Here is a 9,189-nt window from a genome sequence, read left to right on the forward strand (position 1 = left end):
CGGTTGTCCACTCTCCTGTTTTCTCCCAAAGACCTAGCAAGACAGGATCGCGAGTCTAGTCAGCTCTGCTTCTCTCGCTGTGTTGCCAGTCTGCAACTGAAGAAAGGAAGCAGAAAAGGAACGGGGAGGTGGTTCCTTGTCCCAAAGGGACTCGCGGTCTAGACAGACATGCAAGGGAGACCCCCCACCAGCCACAGCCACTGTCAAGGAAGCGGTCCTGGGTTAGGGTCCTGGGCCAAACAGGGGCAGTTGTTCTGCCCCAGAGAAATGGAAGAGAGCCGCCATTTTGAAAAGGGGCCCCTTGGCCCAGCCAGCAGCAGGTGCTTAACGAGGCCGACCCTGGCCTGAGGGGGCCGCTCATTCATTATTCGTGGCGCAGCTGTCCACTCTGCTTCCCCACCGAAAAAGTTCCCGAGGCTGTTTCCATAGCAGAAGGGATGAGAAGACGGTTCTCTGCCCCAAGGAGCTGGCACTCCAAAAAATTAACAGAATTGAGACACTAGCAGCTGCCGCCGCTGGGAGGGATGCTGTGTTGTGCTGAATGAAGACAGTGGCTCCCCTCCTGCTCAAGATGAGAGCGCCACCACTTTAAAAGGGGACTCTTTGCCCAGCAAGGAAGGGGCACGACCTACTGCTATCATTGCTTCAGCTCTCATGCCTCTAGTACTGCTCTGACTCAAACGTAACCCATGATCATTACCCAAGCAAGTGTGCATCTTTGGCAGATTAGATATTGAATGATGTGGCTTCCCTTCCTACTGTTTATGTGATGTGTTGCTTCTTCTCTCCTTTTTCCTCTCACACCTGCAAGACCCTAAGGCCAAAGGGGCAATTTCTAGCCCGATTCAGACATTATGCTGTATGAGTGTGCAGACGTCTGTGCACTTGCACATGTTTTTGTATGAATGACTGTACTTGTGTTCATTTTAAAAGTGAGCCTGGATGCAGGCCCTTCAAATGATAGGAAGGGTACTGCTGTACCTGCGTTCAGCATAACATGCAAATGATTCTGACTGTGTACAAATCTGTACCTGTGTTCACGCCACACTCATATGAGTGTTGAACATAACGTGTGAATGAGGCTTCTGCCACAGAGCAATCCCTGGCAAGCTTCTCCCTCCCTTGGCAGACCCAAAGTCTTTTCAGCTGCCTTTCATTCAGGAAGCTGAACCTGTCTTTGACTTCACCTTGGACAATCCTGTTAGCTCACATCAAACCAAACAGCCTATTATCCTCGGCCTCTGCAGCATCTGACTAGTGCCAGCGTATACAAATTAAGCCGTGTGCTGCTGATTAACTTCTTCCAAAGCAGGCTGTGCGTGAGCGACAAATCAATCATTTTTGATAGCAGGAGGTATGTTGAACTCACTTGGGCTGGCAGCTTTCCCAGGGAGGAGGGGAATGGGTTGAAGTGAAGTTCTAATAATACTGTTGATCTGATTCAACTGGGGTGGTGTTCATATTTGTTTACTGATGGTTTGGGAAGGTTCAGATGGGCACAGATGGAGACTAAGAGAACTAGAGACCTGCGTTTTGGGCGGTATACATATATGATAGATAGATAGATAGATAGATAGATAGATAGATAGATAGATAGATAGATAGCCCTCATTTGATAGTCGTATATTTGAGGCTGATTCATGCATGTGTATCTATTGCTTACTGTAAAGCTGTATAGTTTTCAAAAAATTAATACTGGGTTTAAAATGTTTTAAATGATTTTAATTCATTGATTTGATGTTTTAAATTATTTTAATTGTAAACCACCCAGAGATGCAAGTTTTGGACAGAATAGAAATATTTTAAATAAATGAACAACAAATAAAATAAAATATCCAAGTGATCACTTGAATGTGTGAATGGGCAACATAGATACAGTACAGCAAGCATAAATGTTCATTTCACCCTGTGTCACTACTGTGGGACACAGGATGAAGTTGACAGAGAGAAATATTTCTTCCTTTTCTCATAACACCCCGTGAAACTGACTGCCAAGAAATTTAGGACCGACAAGAGGAAGTACTATTTCACACAATGTATAATCAAACTATGAAATTCTCTGTCACAAGATGTAGTGAAGCCGGGGTGGCTTCAAGAGGGGCTTGGATAAATTCATGGAGGACAGGTCTATCAATGGCTACTAGTCGGAGGGCTACAGGCCACCTTCAGCCTCAGAGGCAGGATGCCTCCTAATACCAGTTGCAGGGGAGCCACAGCAGGAGGAGAGAGGGCATACCCCTCTCAGCTCTTGCCTGTGGGCTTCCCAGAGGCATCTGGTGGGCCACTGTGGGAAACAGGATGCGAGATTAGATAGGCCTTGGGCCTGATCCAGCACGGCTGTTCTTATGCTGTTGGGTTAGACCCAGCAGGGCTCAGATCAATAATCCTAGTGGAAACTCAAGTTTCTCAACTACCAGTCCGCACCAGTTTGCATGATGACTTATTGATGGGAACAGGGCTGGGATGGCTATCCCAATGTGCCCTTAAAAATAGACATCCTCTCGTGCAGAAGGTGAGTCAACGCCCTGGATTTCATTGCACACTGAATTTGACTTCCAGCTTCCCAGAGCACCCAAGCAACATCTCTCGGCAAGTACCCTAGGAGGCAGACAGAACATCCTGGAAAAAGAGCTTCCTGTCCGAGAGCGAAACAAACAAAAAGAGGCACAGGAAGCTGCATCTCTGTCGGAGAAGCGGGATGCTTATGTATTTCTGCTCGTAAAAGAAAAGCAGCAGTAGGTGGGGGGAAGTACCGATTTATTTTTGTTATCTAAACACTCCGGTGAATGATTTGCTTTTAACTGTTTTTTATAACAGTCTTCCACTCAACTGTAATTGTATTTAGGAGGGGTCCCTCCACAAGCCACCCTAGATTTTACAGTTTGGACGGAGCACCCTGTGGTTGAAACCTGTGGTTCAGGGCAGTGATGAAATCCACTCATCAGGTTCATAGACAAACAAAGATATTAATTTGAACATATATGCCCCACCACCTATTCTTTTTAGCTATTACAAAAACCTCTTAACACGAAAGGAAAAAGTCAATTGCTTCAAAAACATCCCAACATCTGTGACACCTCAATCATATTTAACTGGAAGGATTCTGGATGCACTTTGGCTAAAAAAGGCCTATTCACTCAAGCCTTTAATTCATTTTTAAAATTGTCTTAATGTTTAATTTTATGACATTGTATTTATTGTAAACCGCCTAGAGACACAAGTTTGGGGTGGTATAAAAACAGTGATGCCTAAAAGGAGGGAAGAGCATAGTCAACACATTTCCTTGGGTAAGTCATTTCAAAATGCCTGGTCAGCCACTGAAAAGGCCCTGCTACCTACATATGTTCTTAGTGGTAAGTTCTGATTAATTGTTTGTGTTTAGTATTTTTGTTAATTTGTTTAAAATTAGCTTTATCTTACAAAGTCATATCCTGCAAATAATACAAATGGGAGCATGAAACAGTCCATCCACAGATTAAAAGTGTGTGTGTGCATGCTCGTGCGTCCAGGTGTGTATATATATAATTTAGATACCACCTAATATAGAAATCTCTAGGTGGTGTACAGAATTAAAACATAATATAAAATATAAAACATTTACAAGTCATAAAAAGATAAAAATCATAATAAATAAAAACACATTAAAATTTAAAAATTTGGTTTCAGTTAAAAGCCTGGGAAAATAGGTACGTTTTCAGGGTCCTCCTAAAAACAAACAGAGAAGGAGATGCACTTATTTCAGCGGGGAGTGTGTTCCAAAGCCCTGGGGCAGCCACAGAGAAGGCCCAGTCCCGAGTTGCCACCAAACGGGTTGGTCGCAACTGTAACCAGACCTCTCCAGATGATCTTAATAGGTGACGAGATTCACAATAGAGAAGGCACTCTCTTAAGTGCCCTGGACCTAAGCTGTTAAGGGATTTATAGATGATAACCAGCACTTTGTACTTTGCCCGGAAACATATTGGCAGCCAGTGGAACTGTTTAAGAACAGGCATAATGTGGTCTCTCCAGGATACCCCAGAGACCAATCTGGCTGCCACATTCTGTACCAATTGTAGTTTCCAAACTATGTACAAAGGCAGCCCCACGTAGAGTGCATTACAGTAGTCAAGCCTAGAGGTTACCAGCATATGTACCTCCATTTTCAGGTCATTTGTCTCCAGAAATGGACATATCTGGTGTATCAGCCGAAGCTGATAAAAAGCACTCCTGGCCACAACTTCAACCTGAGAAACCAGGGAGAGCTGGGGATCCAGGAGCACTCCCAGATTACGAACCTGATTTTTTAGGAGGAGTGTAACCCCATCCAGAACAGGCAGATCTAAACCATCTCTCAGACCCCAACCCCCTACAGACAGTACCTCCATCTTGTTTGGATTCAATTTCAGCCTATTATCCCTCATCCAGCCCAATATGGGCTCCAGGGAGGCACTTAAGGGGTTCATGCCATTTCCTGATGAAGTTGGTATGGAGAAATAGATCTGGGTCTCATTAGCATATTGATAGCATCCCAGACCAAACCTCCTGATGATCTCTCTCAGAGATGCTCTTACCCCTGGACTTCAGGGGCTGAAGTCCACAGCCCCTGGGGGCCCCCAGATCCTTTTTAGTCTGTCCTGGGTGATGTGGTTGCCCAGCCAAGTATGATGATGCTTAATTTGCAGGGTAAAGGTGTGTGTGTGTGGGGGGGGGGACTCCAAAGGCCTTTAGGTCCAGGTTCCAAAATTACCTAGGTGCACCTCCGGTCTCTCCCAGCGGTTTCATGTAGATGTTAAAAAGCATTGGAGGCAGCATAGAACCTTGAGGGACCCCACACTTTAGCTCTTGCTTTTCAGAGCAACAGTCTCCAAGTGACACCATCTGGAGTCTGCCAGGGAGATAGGAACTGAACTACTGTAAAACAGTGCCACTCAATCTCACCTCCTTCAAGCGACCCAGCAGGATACCATGGTCAATGGTACTGAAAGCTGCCGAGACATCCCAAAGGATCAGCAGAGTCATACTCCCTCTGTCGATGCCAATTGGAGATCATCCATCAGGCCGACCAAGGCAGTCTCAACCCCATAGGCCACCCGAAAGCCAGTCTCGAAAGAATCTAAATACTCTGTGTCATCCAAAACTGCCTGGAGCTGAGAAGCAACTACTCGCTCAATCACCTTGCCCAACCAAGGAAGATTAGAGACAGGTCTGTAATTAGCTAACTCTGAGGGAAACAATGCAGCTTTCTTCAAATAAGGTTTAATAATAGCCTCCTTAAGACAAGGAGGCATCCTGCCCTCCCTCAGAGAAGCACTGATATTTATCAAACCTTCTCTGATGATATGACTGCCAGGTGAAATAAGCCAAGTTGGGCAAGGTTATATAACAATATATTGCTCTCGTTAGTACGATTTTAAAGTCAGTGGGCCAAATAAATATATTCAAAATAAGGATTATTGCAAGAGGACAGATTTGCTTTAACATGCTATTGTAGACTTGCTGGGACTCTCCTACTTGTAGCTGAAACCCTGCCCTTCTGCCCAAGAGACATCTCCTAAAGCAATTTAATTGCAGAGCAGGGGTGTAACTATTATAGGGCAAGGGGAGACAGTTGTCTGGGGGCCCACTGCCTTGGCCCCCCCCAGAGGCAAGTCACATGCTTGACTCTCCCAGCCACACAACCGCCCGGGCTTCCTTCAGTTGTATTCATCCTCTGAAACTGATGTGAGTGTCAAGACCTGGAGCTACCAGAACAGCATGTCTTACCCTAGGACCATTAAATGACTTGCATCATCCACAATTTACAAAACCTTAAAAAAAATAATTTAGGATGATGTTCTATTGTGGCACGTAGATTATTTATATATATATATATATATATATATATATATAAAACTCTGCTTTTTGTTACCACTATTCTGCCTCATTTAAGATTTCTTTACTTCATGAGCTGAGCTTCAGTGAGGGGGGGCATGTTAAAATCTTGTCTCTGGGCCCACTCCAACCTTGCTACACCCCTGTTGCAAAGCAGCTTTGGGGAAATACCCTCAGCCATGTTGCCAGAGTCTAATCCTTCCTGGTTGGCAACCACTCTGGCTTCTTAAGAGCTGCATGGTTGGTGAGAACTTAGAGGAGAGACTGTTCTAGCTGGCATCTGCAGGGTGGAGTGAAGTAGCCAGAGGCCAAATAAAGACATGTTTGTGAACCTTACCCACAAGTAGGTAAGGCTTACATTGCAAAATATGCCACCTGACATGCTTGCCTGCCAGCCTGCCAAATGCTGGGTCAAAGGAGTCCTCTGCCAACCACAGGGGATGATTTTTCTTGCAAGGTGAAACTAGAGAGAAGGGGAGCAAGGGGCATCCTTTAAAAAGCCTTCCTCACAGATGGCCCTTTCATAGACTAGCTTCCATCATCACTCTGGGTCTGGATACTAACTGCATGGAAATGAGGAGAGTACCCGAGGGATTCTTCACAGTCTAGATTGTGCCAGCTAAAAAATACCTTTCTCTCCAGCATATCTGATATAGGACGCTTGGAGCAGCCAATGATTAATAATCCCCTCTTACAATACAAGGCTCCAGGGGTGGGGACAGGGTCTTGAAAAGGGGTCATCGCATGAAACTGACGGCCAGGAAATTTAGGACCAACAAAAGGAAGCACTTTTTCACACCACCCATAATTAATCTGTAAAATCCTCTCTCACTGGATACAGTGATAGCCACCAGCTTGGATGGCTTTAAGTGTGGCTTGGACCAATTCATGGAAGACAGAGCTATCAATGGCTACAAGCCTGGTGGCTATAGGTCACCTCCAGCCTCAGAGGCAAGATGCCTCTAAATACCAATTGCAGGGGGAGCCACAGCAGGAGAGAGGGCCTGCCCTCAGTTCTTGCCTGTGGGCTTCTCAGAGGCATCTGGTGGGCCACTGTGTGAAACAGGATGCTGGACTGGATAGACCTTGTTGGGCCTGATCCAGCAGGGCTGTTCTTATGTTCTCCTAATAGTGGACTTGACATCATGCCATGGGTGTGCCACTCCAACAGCAAGCCTAGGAAATGGAATTTTTCAAGGATACCTTCTGGGCCTCAGTACAGGCCTGCCTGAGTCTTAAGTCTAAATGCACTACCAGGGCCTATGAAGCACTGACCTCAGAGCCTGCTCCTCAGTTTGAGCAACTGACTGAGCTGCACATAGTTCACACTCAACACAATATGATGCTCAGCAGCTACAAACTGAAATCAGGGTCCCCCTCCCCCTTCCCAGCTCAATTAATGTCTTGAAGGTTTTCTAGGATTTTGTAAGCCACAACTGCAGTATTCATAAGCTCAGCCATGAAGCCAATATTTCTCCAGAAATGCCAGCTCATGGCAGCATTCCTGTTTGTTTGCTTGGGCACATTCATCCTGCTCTTCAGCTTGGATGCTCTCAGAGAAGCTTGCAGAAGTTAGAAAGACCAAAAAATAACAATAAAGCAGCATGAGAAGAACATAGAACAAGCCGCAGTCACACGAATGTACAATTAGGGATGTGCAGAACCCCAAGAGTCCTGAGAAAGTCCACGTGTCTTACAGACACCCAGTTAGGCTTCTCTTGAAAATCCTCAGGTGCTTCACCTTGGGAGCAACCCAGGATTCACTCCCTTCACATTCCACTTTTTGGAAATGCCAGTGGCAATCCTAGTGTAAAACCATAAACCAAACACCAAAGACCTGAAAACTCTGGGCAAATAAATTGGTCTGATATTGAAAAGACATGGCACTCAGCACCAACCAGGCTGCCTGGGAGAGGTCTTCTCAGTTGGGACACCACTCAGGTCATCATTGATCTCTCAAGTTGTGGGGACACAAAGGAGAGACTCAGAGGAAGAGTGTAGTATTTGGGTTGCAAGGGCATAGTTAGAATTGAAGAGGGCTGGGGGAGGGGCATTAATGTCACCAGCTGAGCAACAGCATGCACTTCACTCTCCCACCTTTCCAAAGAAGAAGGTGAGGAGGCAGGGGCCCATCTTCACTTTTTGTCCAAGGGCCCACTCCACCCTTGCTATGCCCCTACTGGATGGGCTCATGTGGGAGAAGACACTTCTTAAGGTAACCTGTTACAACATTGTAATAATTTATGGTGGCCCCCAATGCACTTAGTCACACAGAAGTAGGGTTGCACCAGCTGAGCCCTGGATGGGAAGGGGCCTCACCCATCTGTGTCAAAAAAAAGATGCATCCTGCCTGCTCAGTGGGACCCAGATGAGTTCTGCAGTGTGGAGGCATGCATGCATCCACCTCAGCTGCACATGCATGGATCACTCTTGTTAGAGCTCTCTTGTAGGATCAGGGCCTTTGCATACTGGCCTAATGTTTGAAAAGGCTGGGTTAGAACCAACCTAGTCTTCAGGGTGAGCTAGAGATGAAATGCTTCCCATGAAGGTTGTATTTAGGAACATAGGAAGCTGCCATATATTGAGTCTGTCAGACCGTTGGTCTATCTAGCTCAGTATTGTCTTTACAGACTGACAACAGCTTCTCCAAGGTTTCAGGCAGGAATCTCTCTCAGCCCTATCTTGGAGATGCTGCCAGGGAGGGATCTTGGAACCTTCAGCTCTTCCCAGAGTGGCCCCATCATCCCCTGAAGGGAATATCTTACAGTGCTCACACTTCTACTGTAGTCTCCCATTCAAATGCAACCAGGGTGGATCCTGCTTAGCTAAGGGGACAAGTCATGCTTGCTACCACAAGACCAGCTCTCCTGGTCTTTGTGGTAAAGAGGATGTAAAGATTTGTATATTCCAAACCAACAACATCTAACAGGAAGTGCCACAACTCTTTGGGAAAGGATAAAGAGAGGAAATATCTATTTAACAATACTGGCCAGCTTCTAAAAAGAGGAAGATGTTTTGCATTTTGGCAGGAAGGGGTTATATTTACATACACTGTACTCTTTTTTATCTTAACGTCCGCTAGGCAGTTCGCCTGCGAACTTTGCAGCAACCTTCAGCCCTGAAGAAAGCTCAAGGAAAGAGGTGATGCTTATTTGCCATGAGTTACCCAATGGTCACAATATCCCAGAGCACATCAATGGGGCTGCATTGACCAACGTGACTGCATTGTGTCAGTTTGATTTTAATGGGTTTTAGCACCATCAGGACTGCTCCACCTATGATGTGGCAGCAAATGCATATTGATTGCTGCCATGGCTCGGATCTATGACACCTTAG

The sequence above is a fragment of the Hemicordylus capensis genome, chromosome 11, assembly GCF_027244095.1.
Source record: "Hemicordylus capensis ecotype Gifberg chromosome 11, rHemCap1.1.pri, whole genome shotgun sequence".
Lineage (NCBI taxonomy): Eukaryota > Metazoa > Chordata > Lepidosauria > Squamata > Cordylidae > Hemicordylus > Hemicordylus capensis.